A 21,032-nucleotide genomic window follows, 5' to 3' on the forward strand; every position below is an offset into this window, starting at 1 on the left:
GGGATAGAGATACTGGATAGGAGGGTAATTAGGAAAAGAAACGGAGAGATGGTGGACTCTGGGATGGTGGGGAAGGAGGGAGAGATGCCGGATGAAAGGGTATTTAAGAAAAGGTGGATCTGTGGAGGGAGATGAAAAAAAGGAAAGATACCAGACTTCCTGGGAAGGGAAGGGAAATGGAAAGGGAGGACAGAGTTGGCAGATGGATGGTTAGCATGCAGAAAGAAGGAGACCCTGGCAAGCAAGTTATCAGAAGAAAACCAGAGCCTTGGACCAACAAGATTTGAAATATAACCAGACAACAAAAGGTAGAAAAATTAATTTTATTTTCTGTTTTGTGATTATAACATGTCAGATTTGAAATGTGTATCCTGCCAGAGCTGGTGTTGGACTGCAAACGTGAGCTAGGATTTAACAGAAAGAGGAAAAGTCCTTTTTGTTTCTTTATTTTATTTACACCACAGCGCCAGTGTGGTTAGGAGAAGCCAAAGGGGGTGAAAAAGCTATAAAACCCACCAGGAGTTTTGAAAAAAATCACCCAACTGGGCAGGAAAATCGAATTGAAAAACCAATTCAATAGGGCTGAATCGAATCAAAATTTTTTTTTCCTGTATCTGGCAGCATTAGTTTGCGCTACTGTCTTAGACTTTAGGACCTGGGATTGGGGAGAGATGGCGTCCTCAGTACTTTATAATGCAAGTGAAACGAGGATTTGGTCAGACTTTTGAAGGGTCTGCAGAAAAAAAATATTGTATAGGCCGGGGACATGAGACAGCAGGAAATGGGAACTTTTCTTCCTTCTATTTTTGTGAATGGAAAGGCTGAGGATGTCAGAGAGGTCAGTTAAAATATGTGCTTTATAAGAAAATATAATAATGTGTTTTATAAAGTTTATAGCATAGCTGGCCTACCCAGTGAGGTGTTCCTAGTGGTGATGGTGGCAGCGTGTCAATGTGTTGAGAGGAAGAGGTGGTCTGGGAAATTCTGCTGAGCAAACTCCGGGCCCATTTCCACCCCCCAGTTAGTCCACTCCACTCAACTGATTCACACACTGAGTGGGTCTTTGGGTGTTGTTTTGGGATCTCTTCCAGTGGTTTATCTCCTTCTGGTCCAAGGAAGGAAACTTTGTTATCCTTAGCATTGACCTACAGAATATGTTTGTAACAGCGCTGCTTGTGTGGCATTAGGCTATGTAGTGATCGAAAGAAAAAAACAGACCTTTGCACATTTTTGCACTATATGGTGGGTGTATGAGGAGATTCACATTTCCTGCACAGCTAAGTCCATGTGAAGTTACCTTGTGCTGTATTTGACATCTAGCAAGGTCTCTGTTTGAAAGGAAAGATCTAAACTTAAAAATGAAGTGGCCAGAAGTTATGGTAAAAGCAGATAGTGTAGCTGGTTTTAAGAAAGATTTGGACAAATTCCTGGAGGAAAAGTCCATAATCTGTTATTAAGACATGGGGGAAGTGTCTGCTTGCCCTGGATCGGTAGCATGGAATGTTGCTACTCTTTGGGTTTTGACCAGGTATTAGTGTCCTGGATTGGCTACCATGAGAATGGGCTACTGGGCATGATGGACCATTGGTCTGACCCAGTTAGGCTATTCTTATGTTATGTTCTCATCTGTAGGGGCCTTTGTTTTCACTTCTTATTTTAATGTATTTTTTTTCTGGGAACTTATCAGTGTTTTTTATAATGGGAACAAAAATGGAAGAGAATTAATGTGTGTGGAATGGGGGGTAACTAATTTCTTCAGCTAAATAATTCAATCCACTTCAAACAGACATAGGAGAACTTGTGCACCATTCACACACCCTCCAACCAAAAACGTCAAAAGAAAAAAACTGTTCGACAACCTCCTAGCCATTCGAGCTGCAACACTCGACCCCCAACTCTACAACCAATTGATATCAACCACAGACTGCAAAACCTTCAAAAAGAAATAAAAACCCTTCTATTCAAAAAACACATAAAACCGAACTAACACAATCAGAACTGTCCCAAGCATCACCTGCAACTACTCCATATGTACTTCTAATGTCATGACAATTTAGACATAATTTATGTTATGTTATGTTTGGAATAATGGTTACATATATGAGGTTCAATAAAAGAAAATTTTCACTGCCTGTTTCTATTCTGACCATTTATTCCATTTCATGGTTATTGCAAAAAAAAAAATAAAAATTTTTTTTACATGGGGGGGGGGTGTCAAAAAATGATGGGCCCCGGGTGCCACATACCCTAGGTACGCCACTGCCTGTCCTAATGGCTTTTCTTACTTCTTTAACCACTGAATTGGGCGTAAAGGAGGTAGACTTGCAATAATTTTTCATGATGGTCTAATTTCACACAAGGAACATTCTCCATCCAGATCATTAATTGAAATGTTATAATTAAGGATAAATACCAACCCTTCGTTGGATCTTTTGCTTCTTTATGTTCCGCCTCCCTTAAATAGACACTTTCATACTTTTACAAACTCTCCTCTTCGAATTCAGTATCTCAACAAGTAACCCCATAGTACTAAGCGACTTGAATATTCACCTTGATAACAGCTCAAATCCATTTACACTTGAACTAAAAACCTACTTACAAGATTTGAGTCTTATGACCCTTAACTCACATCCAACACATCTATTAGGACACATCTTAGATGTGATCTGCACTTCAGATCACTTAGTGCCCAAATGTTCTCACTCTAAGACCCAGTTTTTTCCCTGGTCGGATCAAGCGTTGATTTCAACCAATATTAAGATTCCATCTATTACCAAGCTATTCCAAACTAAAGTAGTAAAGTATAGGGACTTCAATAACCTAGAATCTTCTTCAATCTCCACTTCTTTGTCTTTAAAACAAAGAAGACCTCTCTAATAAAAACTGTCTACTTGGGACTGCAATTCAAGCACTCATCATAAATACTGTTCCTGAAAAGTCAAAAGTTATCACACCTAAGATGCAAGAAAATCCATGGTTTACAAAGGAATTACAGCTCCTAAAATTGTAACTCCGGAGTCTTGAACGTAGATGGAGAAAAAATAAAATTATAGATAATTTAAATAAATTTAATGTCCAAGCTTCCTTCTACAAAACTAAAATCAACCAGTTTAAGAAATTGTACTATTCATCACGTATTAGTAAGACTAAAAATCTAGCCATCCTCTACAAAATACTAAAATCTTTAATGGCTAACTCAAAGAAACAAGAATCAATTTCCACTAATCTTCCGTCGGCCCAATCTTTGGCAAATTTCTTTCAACATAAAATCGAGAAAATCAGAAACAAATAGGGCCCCAATCTAACTCAAGTCTCAATACAAGCTCCATATATCAGCCCCTTTTTTCTAGTATTCATATTCAATTCTTCTGGATAATTTTCCCCTTGACTGTGTTACATCAATAAAAATTTTAGGAATTATTTTTGATTTAAAAAATTGACATTTCATAATCACATAAGCTCTGTAATTAAATCCTGTTTTTTTAAGCTCAGGATGATCCAGCCTATCTCTAAATTCCTATAACCAAAATCTTTGAACATATTAATTCACGCACTAATCATTCCAAAATTGGACTATTGCAACAGCCTATTCATAGGAACAACTCAGAAAGAACTAATAATGCCTTCAAATAATTCAAAACGATGCAATTAAATTAATAATAAAAACTAGTAAATATGATCATGTAACTCCCATTACTTCAGAATGCTCATTGGTTACCAATCAATCAAAGAATTTCTTATAAAATTTCATTAATAACATTTAAAATGATACATTCTAAATCATCACAATTCATCGACAAATATCTTGTTCCATATGAGCCATCCTGAATTCTCAGATCATCTGATCGTAAATTGCTTTCGGTCCCCTCACTCCAAATAATAGGAACAAAAAGGAATTACATTTTTTCAGTGGTGGCCCCACAACTTTGGAATACCCTTCCAGCCCCCGTAAGCAAGGAGAATAACCTTGTTCATTTCAAAGGCCTACTCAAGAGCCACCTATTTAAAGAAACGTATAACATTTGATTTCGTTTTTTCCAATCTTTTCTTTCTTCAATTTTCTCTAAAAAAAACCCCAAGTAGCAGTGTTCCCTCTCCTTTTGTTTGTTCCTTATTTGTCTTTCTTTCCTATATAACTTGTAGTTCCAACCCAGCTTCCATCCTGTCTCATGTTTGTCTGTTAAATTGTCAACCATTAGTATGCCATTTCTTGATGTTTTATTTAAACTCTTTTAATTATTTTGTTATTGGCGTTGTTTTTATTTTTAGTTATGTTTATGTTTTTGTTTTCATTTCTTAATTATATATTAATTTGTATCTCGCTTAGAATTTAGATAAGCGACTCAATCAAATTTTAATAAAAACTTGAAACTTGAAGATACTGCTTTGGTATTTCACCTACAGTCATGACTCTTAGACACATTGCACTAGAATGGAAGATTACGTTCTTACCTCAATAATCTTTCTGGTAGATGTGTTTAGGAGTCCTGACACCCCATCCTGTTGGTTAGAATTCGCCTGCTTGCTGCCTCAGACAGATGTATGGGTCCAGAGATAATGATAATCTCCAGCCAGTAGGATAAGAAATTACCAGATTTACAAAAAAAACAAAAAAAAACAACCCCAATTGATGAGACTTTAAGAACTACAAATGTGGGGTGGCTTATTGACTTTATTTGTTACAGAGCAGAACAGAAATTTATTGTCAGGGAGGTTTCCCTATTCCCCTCCTTCTGATTTCTTATATTATAGTGGTGATCAACTGCTTTGGTACAAACTGAAGATGGAAGTACAGCCCATTGGGGAAGGAGTCGAAAGATGTAGTTCCTAAAGGGCAAACTACCATGTTTCCCGAAAAATGAGACCTACCCCGAAAATAAGTTCTAGCATGATTTTCAGAGTAGTTCTTAATATAAGCCCTACCCCCTGAAAATAAGCCCCAGTCATAGGCAGCCACGCTTCCCCCACCCCGCTGCATCGCCGAACCCCCAATGACCCTCTATCATTCCCTCCCAACCGATCCCCACCGAACCTGACCATAAATACCTTGCTGCAGAGGAGCGTCGGACCAGCAGCACTCACAGGCTGCTTCGCAGCCTTCTCACTGGGGCTGTCTGTGTACTGATGACATCATTAGTACCAGACGGCCCCAGCGAGAAGGCTGAAAAGCAGCCTGTGAGTGGTGCTGACCCGACGCTCCTCTGCAGCAAGGAATTTATGGTCGCAGTCGGCAGGGATTGGTTGGGAGGGAAGGATGGAAGGTCATCGGTGGTTTGGCTGCACGGCAGGGGTGGCGGCAGGTGCTCAAGGTTTCTATTGCAAGAGTGATGAGAGCAAGGGAAGGATGGAAGCTTGGCAAAGGGAAGCTAGGCAAAGGGTTTTGCTGCATGAGGGATGGGAATGAGGGAGGGAGGGAAGGATTGAAGCTGGGCAAGGGTTCTGCTGCACAGGAGGATAGGAGGGATAGAGGGACAGAAAGATGCTGCAGAGGGAAGGCACAAGGGGATGGGTGAGAGGGGAGGAAAGATATTGCACATGTGGGGGAAAGCAAAGAGGAAGAATTGAGGTGAAGGAGAGGAAGGGAGAGATGATCATGTACATGAAAAAAATAAGCCCTACCTGAAAATAAGACCTAGAAAATAGACTTCTTCGGGAGCCAGCCCAGAGAGAGGCACGCGTGCACCGCGCCGCCCCTCCCCCGAACCTGCGGGGTAACTTGCTTTAAATCGCCGCCTGAGCCCAGCCACTTCTTCGGGAGCCAGCCCAGAGAGAGGCACGCGTGCTCCGCGCCGCCCCTCCCCCGAACCTGCGGGGTAACTTGTTTGATCGCCGCCTGAGCCCAGCCACTTCTTCGGGAGCCAGCCCAGAGAGAGGCACGCGTGCACCGCGCCGCCCCTCCCCCGAATCTGCGGGGTAACTTGCTTTAAATCGCCGCCTGAGCCCAGCCACTTCTTCGGGAGCCAGCCCAGAGAGAGGCACGCGTGCACCGCGCCGCCCCTCCCCCGAACCTGCGAGCCTTTCAGGGTCATTGTCAGCTGAGCCCCGAGAGAGCTCCAGAGAAGGTGATAGAGCCCACACGAGATCAAGATTGGTTTTTCTTTGTATGCCACCTATCAAAAGTACTAGCAGCAAGGAGAGGAGCGTGGGAGCCCTGCTCCGCCCCCCTCCCGACTCAGAAGAGCCGTGATCGTCATAAGCCTTCCTGCCCGTGAAGGTCCGATCCGATCGGATCCGCCTGCTATTGCGCTTGACCCTTCCTTCAGCCCTTGAGGGTCACCGAAAAGATTCGCTGCCCCCTGTGACTTTACGAAACAGAGAAAAGGGGAAGCTTTCCTCCATCCTGCTCACCCTCCCACTTCTTTGTTCCAAGTTCCTCCTGCCCCCGCCAAATTTGTATCTCATTATACTTCATTGTATTTCATTGGATTCTATTAGCTGCTAAACTGTACTCCTTCCGAGGTCAGTACATATGGTTCAGCCGCCAAATTTGTGTTTCATTGTATTTCATTGTATTTCTAGGAATCTGTTAGACGCTGAACTAAAAGGAACATAGTCTCAGATAGTAACCCATTCTCATTGCTGGGATTCGGGTTTAACGCTCACCCCCTCTTGTGTTGTCCTCTAACCGCTCAGTTCCACTCCCAATAAACGTTTAAAAAAAAAAAAAAAAAAAAAAAAAAACTGACACCTTTCCACACCCTCCTCCTGCATACTGCTTCTACCTGTCTCTGTGCTGTCGCTAAGTCTCTCCCCACTTAACATTTTGTTCCACACACGATCCAAACAAGCTCTGCCTCTCAGCTTAAAAGGCTTCCCAAGTTCCATCATGAAGCCTCCCTTCTGGCTCCTTTTTCTCTTTCTCTGCTCTTCTCTCAAGATCTCCCTCTGCCTGATACCCCCCTCCCCCAACATACCAGACTCCCCAAATGTCACTATTACCTGCCCCGGCCTCAAAATTCCCACGCTGATGCGCACCAGAAGTCACTCTTACAAACAAAAACACCGCAAAGCCAATCTCGCCTCTTTAAAGCCTGTGCCCCCTGCCAACCTTCCCAACCACGCCCCTGACTCTCTAACCCCAGTCCCGTTACTTTACTGCAACGCCAGATCCGTATGCAACAAGACCCAAATTGTGAAAGACCTTCTCGCGGACTCTGATCCTGGATTCTTCTGCATCACAGAGTCCTGGATCACCAAAGATGATCTCTATACACAAAACGAGCTATGCCCTCAGGGCTACCAAGGCCTCTTTTCTCCTAGATTAAACCGAAAAGGAGGCGGCCTGGCACTCCTCTACAAATCTTTCTTCGATGTTCAGCTCCTCGAAAAAGGCAGCCATCATTCACTAGAATACATGTTAGCCTCAGTCAATGATGAGCTCCATCTTCACCCACTGGGTATCTTATTACTATATCGCCCACCCACCCCCTGGAGCAATTCCTCCGAGCTTGTTTACAAGACCATATCTAACGCGTTCCTCAAATTCCAAAGACTACTGATCATCGGAGATATTAACCTCCACCTCGATGACACCACCTGCAAGGATGCATCTGATTTCAATAATTTCCTCATATCCCTTGGCTTCTCCCCCCCTGTCCCCTCTCCAACCCATGATAGAGGCCACACACTAGACCTCATCAGCTTCCTCGATCTCACGGATTACAAAACTTCGATCGATGACACCCGCTGGGACCACGTTCCCTGGTCCGACCACTTCTTAGGAACCTCCTGCCTCCCCATCTTCATGTCACACCTTGGAACCTCACCCCACACCTCCAAGTCCATTACTTTCCGCAAGAAAATTTCAAGTGATCAGTTCTGGTCCAAATTCCTCAACAATCTTTCATCCAAGCCTAAGCCTTCAGATTCTGTAACCAACTGGCACAACTGGATTACTCTCTCAAAATCCACCTACCACTCTCTTGCCCCGCTTTCCACCAAAACCGTCACCTACTCCCGTAAGGCCCCCTGGTACCTCCCACACCACAGGGTACTAAAACAAAAATGTCGATCCCTGGAACGCATATGGAAAAAATCTAAATCCCCCACAGACAAACAAATCTGGAGAGTCAACATTAAACTTTACAACAACACTCTCAAAAGTGCTAGGAAAAACTTCTATGGTGACAAGATCTCCAGATCAAACAACCAGAACAGCATGCTGTTCAATATCTGGCGCTCCCTAATCCCCAACACCAACCCTTCCATACTCCCCTCCTCCCCATCAGCCGACCTACTAGCAAACTTTTTCAATGGAAAGGTCACCACCTTAAGAAGCTCTTTCCCTCCCGTAGTCTCCTACAATTCTCTAGTGTTCGCCACCCCCATTCCTACTCCAAATGTCACCACCCCTGTCCCAGTCAATAGATCCTGGACTGCCTTTGAGCAAGTATCCGAATCGCAGGTCCTCAAGCTCTGCCAGAAATTGAAATCCTGCAACTGCACCTTGGATCCATTTCCATCCTATCTATTTGAGAAAATACCCACACAGGCCATCTCATCTCTCACCAAACTCATAAATTCTGCCCTATTATCGGGCCTCTTCTCACCTGAAATGGGACACATTGCATTGACCCCCCTACTGAAGAAAGCTGACCTAGATCCCTCCATCCCATCCAATTACCGCCCTATAGCGAACATTCCGCTCCTAACCAAACTGCTTGAGTCCATTGTCTCCTCCCAACTCTCAGCCTACCTGGAAAGATTCTCTACCCTCCTACCCTATCAATACGGCTTCAGACCCAACTTCAGTACTGAAACCCTCCTGATTTCCCTAATCTCGAAGATCCAACAACTTCATTCTCACAAAAAATTTGCCGTTCTCCTTCAATTCGACCTCTCTGCAGCCTTCGACGTTGTCCATCATGACATTCTAATCTTCTTACTCTCCGAGATAGGCATTAGCTCCACAGTCCTTGACTGGTTCTCAAACTTCTTACGCTCTCGCTCTTACAACGTTACCAAGAATGGTACCTCATCCTCCCCGTGGAAACCGACATGTGGAGTCCCACAAGGCTCCCCCCTATCTCCTATCCTCTTCAACATTTATATGTCCTCCCTGAACCTCCTCCACCTTTCCCCCCTAGAAACACTCTACACTTACGCAGACGATATCCTGGTCCTCCTCGAGACCGACGCAAACCTCACCAATCTCGCAGCAAACATCTCTTCATGCATAACCAACCTTCAATCCTGGGCCCTCGCTGTACAAATGAAACTGAACGAGTCCAAAACCAAACTACTTTGGCTTGGCCCTAAACTTGATCATCTACCCACTTCCATCCCACTGCCCACAGGCTCCTCTCTACAACTGGAGTTCTCTAGCAAAGTCCTGGGCATCACCATAGATTCCTCGCTATCCTTCAACGACCACCTCAATTCCCTGATAAAAAAATGCTTTTACAGCCTTCACATGCTGAGGAAAGTGAGGTCCTGCTTCCACCAAAAACACTTTGCCGTGCTCGTACAGTCCATCATCCTCTCCAGATTGGACTATTGCAATTCCATTTACCTTAGCTTAACAAAGAAAAGCCTCCACAGACTCCAACTAATCCAGAACACAGCGGCCAAACTTATCTTCTCAAAAAGTAAATTTGACCATGTCTCTCCGCTCCTGTCCAAGCTCCACTGGCTTCCTGTCATCTCCAGGGTCCACTTTAAATGTGCCTGCTTAACCTTCAAGATCCTCCACGGTATCCTTCCACCTCTTATTCCTCTATCCTGGAATTCCTCAAATCCATTCTTCACTAGATCCACGCAAAAACTAAAATTATCCCTCCCCTCCTTAAAAGGTATCTCCCTCGTTGGTAAACTCGGTTCCTCCCTCCACTTCAGAATCGCTCAGTTATGGAATAGTTTCCCTTCCCCTCTCCGCAACTTGAGCCCCCTTCTACCATTCCGTAAGCTTCTGAAGACCTGGCTCTTCTCCAAAACGTAACCTCATCCCCTCCCTAGTATTATCACACCTAACCTCTCTTCTTACCTACTTCTATAAATCTACTGGAGTTCCGTTCCTTCACTAACCATGTAAACCGTGTCGAGCTCCACCTGTGGAGATGTTGCGGTATATAAACCCAAGATTTAGTTTAGTTTAGTTTAGTGCCTTTTTTAGGCCCCAAATGAATATAAGACACTCTCTTATTTTCAGGGAAACACAGTAGTTCTTTAGCTGACAAGAAGCTCAGCCTGGTTAATATCTTCCTGATAGTAACTGATAAGACCTTTCAAAGAAACTAACAGAAGAGTATTTTTCTGATTTTTTTGGGGGTGGGGAAGGGGGAGAGGAAGTAGGTGGCAACTAAAGCAAACTATCTTGTCTACGGACACAGGTTTCTATTGTTGATAAGGAAAGGTTAGTTCAGACATATTCCAGGTGCTTTCAATATCCCTTGTACCAGAAACCTTGTCTAATAACTGACAGTTACTAACTGTTTTATGACATGTGCTTGCTGTTGTTTGATAGGAGGAGAACATTAGTGATATGTCTCCTTTAGTTATCTTCCTGGGATAGCCAAAGGGCCACTCAAAATATCAAGCTCCACTCACATAAAGAAGATGAAAGATCAAGCTAGCCATATCTCAGTTAATTCAAACACAAGCAGTAACTTCAGAGCCAACTCAGCCACTAAATTATAAGGTTTTAATGCCCCAAAGAGGTTGGTATTTAAAAGAGCCCTTTCTGTCTCAATTCATGTCTTCTAAGCAAACAGGAATGAAACAGAAAAAGTAAGACTGTCACATAAAATAATTGGGGTTTTCTAGTGATTGGAAAAAGAAATAAATATTAATAACAAACCGTACGCTGTTATGAGAAGAAATGGCTAAAATCAAAATCATTACAGATAATGAAAATTGGAGGAAGGAAGGTAGAAATTATAAATCACTACTAAGAGAGAAACTAAAAGCATACTATTCAGATAAAGTAGGGAATACTAGTACCAACGTAAAAAAATTGTTCCACTTAGTCAATAATGTGTTTAATATAACTAAAAAAATACAATCTTCATGGTTGCCTCTGCCTTCTGCTGACGAACTAGCAAATTTCTTATGTTTCCTTGTGGCTCTGAGAACCAGTTTGACCTAAGTAGCACCTTTGATTTGGTAGATCACACTAAATTATTGGCTTGTTTAGATGCTTTTGGCCTACAGGGTAATGTTCTCCTGTGGTTTAAAGGGTTTTTGAAATTCAGACAATATCAGGTCAAGCTTAATAATCAGTTTTCCTTTTAACTAGAAAAATCCGAGTGGTGTACGCCAGGGTTCCCCACTCTCACCCACATTATTTAATGTATATCTCTCCTCCTTGGGCTAAAGTTTGAGTAATCTAGGAATAGAACTGTTCAGCTATGCTGACGATATTACAATTGTCATACCTTGCGCTACAATTCTATCTCATATCTCTCATAAAATTGAGTCTGTGATTATCTGCTTTGTATTATGATTGTTTTATGTAATGTGTATGTAAAAGATTCACTGATTGTGCAGTATCCTTTTGCTGTGAACCGCCTAGAACTTATTGGTGTGGCGGTATACAAAAATAAAGTTATTATTATTATTATTGAAATTGATGAACTCTTGGATGCAGGATTTCAAACTCAAGCTTAACCCTGATATGACAAAGTTTTTTGTTGTGTCGCCACATAAGATTATTCATGAGCCATTGATTAGTATGAATTCTACTTGTATACAATTCAACCAACAATTAAAATATTGGGAGTTATTTTGGACCAGCATCTGACTATGAAAAAACAAATAGATGCTGTGGTACGTAAGGGTTATTGCACGCTATGGAAACTGCATACCATTAAACCTTTTTTTGAGTTTTCTGCTTTTAAACTTCTGGTACAATCTTTTGGATTATTGTAATATCGTGTATTTAACAATTCCCAAGAAAGACATGGTTTGACTCATATTGATTCAGAATATAGCAGTTAGAATGATCTACGGTCTTAAAAAATATGATCATGTGACTCCATTTAATTGTGAATTGCATTGGCTGCCAATGGAGGCTTGTGTTTTGTTTAAGTTGGGTTGCTTTTGCTATAAGCTTATGTATGGTACCGCCAGTGGCGTACCAAGGGGGGGGAAGTCCGCCCCGGGTGCACGCCCCAAGGAGGTGCACAGCTGGCCACCCACCGGAGAATAGGCTGCTACTGCTGCCGTCGGGAACAAGCCGGTGCCGAGTTCTCCCTCCCTGCTTTTCTTCCCCGCGGGGCCGACCAACTCTCGCCACCCGACGCCAATTCTGACGTCGGAGAGGACGTTCTGAGCCAGCCAATCGCTGCCTGGCTGGCCTGGAACGTCCTCTCCGATGTTAGAATTGACGTCGGGCGGCGAGAGTTGGTCGGCCCCACGGGGAAGTAAAGCAGGGAGGGAGAACTCGGCGCCAGCTTGTTCCCGATGGCGGCAGTGGCAGCCTTTCCCCGGCAGCGGTGGCAGCAGCATGTTTCCCAATGGCGGTAGCATGGGGGAGGGCAGGGAGAAAGAATGAAAGGGGGCAGGGTGAAACAAAGAAAGAAAGAAATGGGGCATGGAAAGAGAGAAAGATAGACATAGAGTAAGAAAGGGGCATGGAGAGAGAAAGAAAGAAGGGGGCAGGGTGAAAGAAAGAAAGAAATGGGGCACGGAGAGAGAGAGAGAGAAAGAAAGAAAGGGGGCAGGGTGAAACAAAGAAAGAAAGAAAAAAATGAGGCATGGAGAGAGAGAGAAAGACAGACATACAGAAAGAAAGGGGGCATGGAGAGAGAAAGAAAGAAGGGGGCAGGATGAAACAAAGAAAAAGTTGGGGGAAGGAATGAGGTCTGGAGGAGAGGAAGCGTACAGGAGGCTGAAAGAAGGGAAGAAATATTGGATGCACAGTCAGAAGAATAAAGTGCAACCAGAGACTGATGAAATTACCAAACAAAGGTAGGAAAAATGATTTTATTTTCAATTTAGTGATCAAAATGTGTCCGTTTTGAGAATTTATATATGCTGTCTATATTTTGTACTATGGCCCCCCTTTTACTAAACCTTTTTAAGTTTCATTTTTAGTTTCAAGTTTCATTTTATTTGATATTCAGCATCATTGGCGATACCAACTGATCAGTTTACAATAATAAAAAATCAAGAATTAGAAAAAAAACGACAATGTTAATAGTAAAGCAAAGGAAATAGATAAAGGCAGTGTAAAAAAATTTTAGGAACCCTTTTATTAAGCTGCATTAGAGAGTAACGCATACCTAATGCAGCTAAAAATGGAATACCGCAGGATACACTCGGGTATCTTGCAGTAATTCCAAAATGTGCAAGCACTAAGGCCCAGATTCTATAAAAGACACCTAAAGTTAGGTACCTAGATTACTACCACTGCTACTATTTATTATTTCTATAGGTATCAGACACACACAGCACTGTACATTAAGCACACAAGAGATGGTCCCTGCTCAAAAAAGCTTACAATCTAATTATGAAAGACACACTGGACAAAAATGGTACATCAACATATGCTGTTCATGTGGGGAAATACAAAGGGAAGGCGGGTGGGGGCTACAGAGGGAATGACAAACAAATGTGGTGCTTTATTAATTGGTAGGGTTAAGACTTAAACGCAGTTTTGAAAAAGTGGCCTTCAGCCTGGACTTGAATACCAACAACCATAAAGTATGAGGGAGAAAACTCATACACTTATAAAAAATGTCTGGGGGAAAATTATCACACAGTAATCTAAATGAACCCACAGACCTAAAAAGTAAACTTGAAGGTCCAACTTTAACTGTGCGCTTAGATATAGGCATTCAAAAGGAACAACCATGAAGTTACTCACTATTGGTCATTATTGTTCTAAAAACAAAAGGAATTGACCCCAAGATATCCACAGAGAAGAAAATCCAGAGAAAACAAAAAAATCACAAAAATACTCTGTGGAGTGGCGATGTTCCTAAATGGACTTTATTTGAAAGAGTCAAAGTTCCAAAGTTACACCAAAATCATCCACATAAAATAAATTCATCCACATAAAAATTGGTTATCTACATAAAAGCCTTAAAGGACCTAGTCTGCTAGGGATACAGGACCCAATATGGTCCGCGTTTCAACAAAAAGTCTTCTTCAGCGGTCCTTGGCGGTCCTATAAAGGTGAATACGTGGGAAACAATTGTGTGGTGAACCTGAAGTGAGACACTGCTTGCGTTTGCAATAGAAAGAGCCCTGACAGGGCTGGACATGGTTATAAGCCCCACGACAGTGCTTTGAAAGTTGTGGTTGAAAGCAGCAGTTAGGATCTGCGTACTGTAATAGTTGAATTAACTTTTGCTCTTTTTCAACTTTCAGCAGGTGAGCAATTTCATTTCCCTTTTGGGTTTGTGTTTTGTGTTATAGGTTAGCCTGGATTTGGCGCTAAGGCCCTGAAGCAGTGGTTACCGGCCACGAAACGATCGTCGGCCTGGCCTGTTTGGGTTCAGTGGTTAATCATTAATCATTCTTGGCTATTTTTTTGCTCCCACCTGCTAACTTTAAACTTGTGCGAAAGCTTTTTGCCTATGATGCTTGGGTGGAAGAGTGTGGGTCCACCTCTCCGTTTGTCTGAAGCTTTTCTTTCGCTTAAGTAATAAGCTAGCTTTCTTGGCTTGTGTGGCGCTTTTGTTCAGACAAGTTGAGCATGCTAATGACTTCATGATGAATCTGAAAACGTTGCCTAAAGAACTGCACATGCTCCTTCTGTTAAAACATAGGCTGATTTGGAAAACATGAAAATAGAACATGATAAAGTGCGGGAAGCTGAGATTAGTCAATGGGAAGAAAAATTACATTCCCGACAGTTGACAGAAGAATTGGCCAGGAAAGAACTTCAGAATGCTAGGTTGACTTTTTCATTCCTAATATAATGTATTCTATTCTTTTGTTTAAAAATAAATGTATATAATTGGAAAAAAAAAAACAAAAACCCATAGGCGGCAATTCTATAAATTGGCACCTCGCTTTACACACCCTAGTACTATGCACTTAGGCTCTGATTCTATAAAAGATGCCTAAAGTTAGTTGCCTAGGTTAAACTAAACTAAACTAAACCTTAAGTTTGTATACCGCATCATCTCCACAAACATAGAGCTCGGCACGGTTTACAGGAACTGGTATAAAGAAGGAACACCATAGTAAGGGTTACAGGAACTTAGTATAAAGAAGATCTAGAGGGACTTAGTATAAAGAAGAAATAGGGAGGAAGTATTACATTTTTGAGAATAGCCAAGTTTTCAGATGTTTTCGGAATAGTTGGAGGGAGTCCAGATTCCAAAGTGGGATAGTAAGGTTATTCCAGAGCTCTGTGATTCTGAAGGAGAGGGATGTCCCTAGTTTTCCTGCATGGAATACGCCTTTTAACGAGGGGAAGGATAGTTTGAATTTTTGGGTGGATCTGGTGGTATCAGGGTTTGAGGAATTCCAAGATAGTGGAATAAGGGGAGGAAGGATGCCGTGTAGGATCTTAAAATTTAGGCAGGCACATTTAAAGTGAACCCTGGAGATTATTGATCTAGACACCTAAATTAATTTTTTTAATTGGCTTAGCTGGTGCTGGTAATTGAAAGCGCCAATAATAAACAATTTTTAAAAATGAATTTGTTGGTAGGCACCTAACTTGGTAGGTGCCTCCTACTTTCAGGTAGGCATCTACTCTGAGGCACCTACCAGCGCCTACTAACAAGTAGACGTGGTTTGGGCCAGAGTTTGGGTGTGGATTGAGTTAGGCATGACTAAGAACACTTAGAGGTCCTTTTACTAAGGTGCACTAACTGATTTAGCGTGCGCTAAAGCACATGCTAAATGCTAAGGCGCCCATAGAGTATAATGGGCGCCTTAGCATTTAGCGCATGCTAATCTTTAGTGAGTGCTAAATCAATTAGCGTGCGCTAAATCGGTTAGTGCACCTATGTAAAAGGACCCCTAATCACCAATAGACATGATTTTATAAATGGCATCTAGGGTTTGATTGACAGCCGTGCTGATTGGTGCCTAGGAGTTAGCCATTTATAGAAACAGGGCTTTAGCGCCAATTCTATAATGGCATTATAGAATAATGGTGTAAATCAGCATTTTATATGACCATGTTTAGTCGCACCCTCTTTTGGCATATCGATATTTTATGATTTCTTTTGTTTATGATTAATTGTTGGACATAAGGGAGGGGGGGATATTTGATTAAAGCTATAGTTTGATGATATAATAAGTAACATTAAAGTATAAAATGATTGTATTTTGTGTTATACTTATTGTGAGTTTTAAAAATATGAATAAATATTTATATTAGGCATAAGTTGGCATGCCTAGTTTATAGCATTCTATAAACTACAAGCCTACCTGAGAGACACACCATGGTCTGTCCATGCTCTGTCCACATGTATGCCCCCTTGTAGTTAGGTGCTATGGTACTTAGGTGCTACCTTATAAATTAGCGTCTCGTGTACAAAGGTATCAAACTATTAATTAATGCTGCCTTTGACATGCCTACGTCTAGGCACTGCTTTCTATATTTGCCCCATAGGCTTTAGTCCATTTCTTTCATTTCAGACACTCAAATGTTACCTAAATTTTGGAGATACTGTAATTTCAGCTTCTTTTTTAAACTACCTATTTATTTGAGGATATTGGAGAGTTTCCACTTTTTCATAAAAATGAGGCACACAGTAGAGAGTTGCGCAGGGACTCAAATCCCACCCATCCCCGCCTGTCCCCGTCAGGATCCTCTCCGTCCCCACCCATCCCCGCAAGGAATTACCTCCATCCCCGCCCGTCCCCATAAAAAGCAGCAATTACTTCTGACAGGATCATCAATTCCAGTTTCTTTTGTGTTTGCGCTGCTGTTTTTCTTGTGGAATCTCTTTGGTGGAATCCTTTTTTTGTTTTCTGTTCTGGTAATTAACTTATAAACCCCCTCTTTTACTACGGCTGACGTGTCCATTATATCATATGGACGAACCCTGCTTCCAAAACCTTCCATCCCCATGGGAGTCCCGTGGCTAGAGGGGGGTCCCCGTGGGAGTCCCGTGGGTCAGAGGGGGGTCCCCGTGGGAGTCCCATAGGTTATGGGGGGATTCCCGCTGGAACCCCGCGGGACCAGCAGGATTCCCGTGATCCCCGTTCCCATGCAGACCTCTAGCACACAGGGAGAACTCAAGTATACTTTGTGATCAAAATAATTCTATGGTTTATAAAGTGTTATCAGGGAAACTCATTTAAGTCAAAATTGGGTTTATCTCTGGAATAATTTGCTTTTCCTACTTCTTATTGCTGTAATTTTTGCTATTATCCTAAAAAGTAAGTCTCTCCTGATCAGATTTGATGAATGAGAATAGATGCTTTTCTAAAGATGATTCCTCTTTGAAATGTATGACTGATCTTTCTCCATCTAAACCAGACTTATCTGCCTGTCAGTGGATCTGATAGCTAGCTTGGGTTTAGTGATACTGGATAGGAAGCCCTTGAAAATACATTTTCTCAGTTAAGTCAGATAACCTGCAACAAGTGGGCATGTTTCTGTGGTTGACAGCTAACATATATCCTTAACAGTGTAAATGAAAAAATAAAAAATAAAGCCTGCTCCTGACTGAAAGGTCAGCTGGTTTTTATCGGTTACCATCTATTTCTCATATATTTATGGCATTGAATGAGAGTTAACACCAATCAGCATAAGAACCTTATCTTTTGGACAAGTCTCTATGCAACTAAACTGTAAATTCTTAGGGGCCCTTTTACCAGGCAGATAAGTCTGGCTTAGGTAGAGAAAGTTCAGTCATACATTTCAAAGGGAAATCATCTTTAGAAGAGTATCTATTCTCATTCATCAGATCTGATCTAGAGAGACTTACTTGTTAGGATAATAACAAAAATCATACTCAGATCAACGGTAAGAAATAGGAAAAGCAAATTCATCAAGAAAAAAACAATTTTGACTTAAATGAGTTTCCCTATAAGTAAAGATGTAGCAAAGGTGGAGTCTCAGTTGCAATTTTGTCAATTAGCACTGGCCGCCGCTACTAAAGATAGTTTATTAATCCACCTTCAATTGGAAAACTTAGAACAAGGGTGCCCAAAAGGTCGATTACGATATACCAGTGGATCGCAAAGACAATGCGAGTCGATCATGGAGCCTATCCCGGGCTCCGCAATAGACTTGCATTGCCTTTGCATTCTCTCTGCTTCCCCAATGCCAACGCAGCAACAGGCCAGGTGCGTACAGCGACTGCACAAGTGTCGGGTCCACAAGCCATCCTCCCCTATGTCAGAATTAACATCGGGGGGGTGGGAAGCTTGTGGGCCTGGCGCTTGTGCAGTCGCACGTACCTGACCTGTTGCGGCATCAGGGAAGCAGGGTGTGCAACATCAGCTAAATCAGCGTCAGTGGCTTGGGGGAAGGGAGAGAGAAAGAAAGAGGGGCAGGGAGAGAGAGAAAGAAAGGTGAGGGGGCATGGAGAGAGGAAGAAAAAGTTGGGGGAGGGAATGGAGTGTGTCAGGGTGCAGGCAGAGAGAGGAAGAAAAAGTTGGACTCATGAAGGGACAGAGAGAGATGTTGGTTGGGGAGAGGGAGCAGGGAGAGAGGAAGAAAAAGTTGGGGGAGGGAAAGGAGTGTGTTGGGAGGAAGGAGGCTGACAGGGAGGGAGAAAGAAAAAGTTGGACTCATGGAGGGACAGAGAGAGATGTTGGAGAATGGAATGAGGTCTGGAGGACAGGAAGCATGCAGGAGGTAGAAAGAAGGGAAAAAATATTGGATGCACAGTCAGAAGGAAGTGCAACCAGAGACTCATGAAATCACCAGACAAGGAAGGTAGGAAAAATGATTTTATTTTCAATTTAGTGATCAAAATGTGTCCGTTTTGAGAATCTGTATCTGCTGTCTATATTTTGCACTATGGCCCCCTATTACTAAACCACGATAGCGTTTTTTAGCGCAGGGAGCCTATGAGTATCAGGAGCAGTGCAGGGCATTCAGTGCAGCTCCCTGCACTAAAAACCGCTATCGCGGTTTAGTAAAAGGGAAGGGGGGTATATTTGTCTATTTTTGTATAGTTGTTACTAAGGTGACATTGCATATTTTAAAGCCATCTGTCTTGACCTCTTTGAAAACCCCCCAAATATAAAAGATAATTAACATTTTCTCTGTGTACAGTGCACTTTGTGGAGGGGGAGGGGGGTTATTGTTGGTAGATCATTTTGACTTGGTCATTTTAAAAGCCGCTCACAAGCCAAAAAAGTGTAGGCACCCCTGACTTAGAGAATGCTTCCAGAACCTATACATGGAGCAATTTTTGTTGTCTGTTGGATTATCTATCCTAAAGTAAATTAAAAAAGGCCTACTCTCTACTCTTGAAACGCTGTGGGTACTGAGGGCTCTTTCATATGGTATTAAAGATACTTAAATTCTGATTTTTAAGTACAGGGTGTTTGATCAGTTCATGGGAACTTTTTTAGAGGCATTTTTCAAAAGTTCACCAAGGTTTATTACCGCATTTAGCAGCCTAGAGTGCATTGCAAGAATGACCCTCAAACATCATATTGCACACCCTGTGGCTAATACAATTTATATTTTTTTAAAATTTTAAACTAGTGTTTTAAAACATGCAGGTCATTTTGTATTTACTTTAGTTTTGTGACCCCTCTCAATTAGAGTAGGTTTGACAGTATTTTTGGATTATCTATCCTTCCAGTCCTCATTATTTGAGTATTCTATATTTTTAGAAACATCTCAGGATAATATAATTAAAAGAGCTACTTTGTTGGTTACATCAGGCTCTATAGAAATGAAAATGTTGACTACATATTGTGCTAAGAAGAACGGACCATTCAATGGTCAAACAGTACAAATATTTTTTAAATACTTTATTCATTTCATATCTTAAATCAAGTACAATAAATAGAAATATCAATTTCACTTTCAAATACACTTGACATCTTATAAATAACCCTTATAAAATATAATAATATACCCAATCCTTATATAATTATGAATAATATGAAAAAGAAAATTAGTTATAGTTTGTTTTAATTATTATTTATATGATCTAAAATGGCTGCCGGAAAAAAAAACTGTTAACTGAATTAGAATTTTGTAATTCATACTTTCTTTGTGGGGAGAGAAAGGAGAGATACTCTGGAATGGAACTCTGTACAAATGTTTTCTGATATGGGCAAGCAAACTCAATGAGGCATAAAGCCTTCCTTCAGATGAAATCTTGTTTTAGCAGTGAGGGCTACATTCTTTTTAAAGTTTCCTTGTAAACGCTTGATCACATTTGAAAATCATTCTTATATTTTTCTGAATCCTATTCAATTGGAAACTTTTTTTTGCTACCTAATGTATCTAAATTAGGATAATTATTGGATTCAGGTTGTTAAATCAGTTAATGATTATTGTCACTGTTGTGCATTAATTTCCAAAAGTTTTTTTTTTCTTATGATAGTCATTGATGTCCAGCTTTGAGTCTTCTTGATGTGGACTTGCATTTTATAATTTCTGAAGAAGTGATTCTTTAGTATTATTATTATTGTTTAGCATAAGTATTATTACTTTGATGTTTCTTATATTTGGATTGTAATATTCAATAAAAATTCAATTATAAAAAAAGTGACCTTAGCACCCCGGAGTGACCTGTGTAAGGATGTGCTAAGACTGCTTTTTACTATTGCGGCAATATGGGCAATGTTTGTATTTTCCCTATAATGGCTATGCACTGATTTCCCCATTAGTGTACGGCCATTAGCTTATGAGCCACCACTGCCATCCATTATGTAGGCAGTAAAGCCCTGATTCTATAAAAGACGCCTATAGTTAGGTGCCTAGGTTGGCACGCCTAGCTGATCTAGATTCATAATTTATTTTTTTTCATTGTCTTAATTGGCACTAATAATTGAAAGCATTAAAAAAAATGTTAAATGGTTTAAAAAATTAATTTGCCAGTAGGTGCCTACCACTTTGATGTAGGTGTCTACTGGCAAGTAGACATGATTAGGGGCAGATTTGGAACAGAGTTTGGGCCTGTATTGATTTAGATGCTGATATTTTA

General features: G+C 41.4%; 1 protein-coding gene across 1 annotated transcript in view; it reads left to right on the forward strand.

Moving 5' to 3' along the window:
• The window catches only part of HPSE2 (heparanase 2 (inactive)), a 541,826-nt gene that overhangs the window by 495,099 nt on the left and 25,695 nt on the right, over nt 1-21,032 (forward strand). The window lies entirely within an intron of this gene.

This window comes from Geotrypetes seraphini, chromosome 4 (genome assembly GCF_902459505.1).
Source record: "Geotrypetes seraphini chromosome 4, aGeoSer1.1, whole genome shotgun sequence".
NCBI lineage: Eukaryota > Metazoa > Chordata > Amphibia > Gymnophiona > Dermophiidae > Geotrypetes > Geotrypetes seraphini.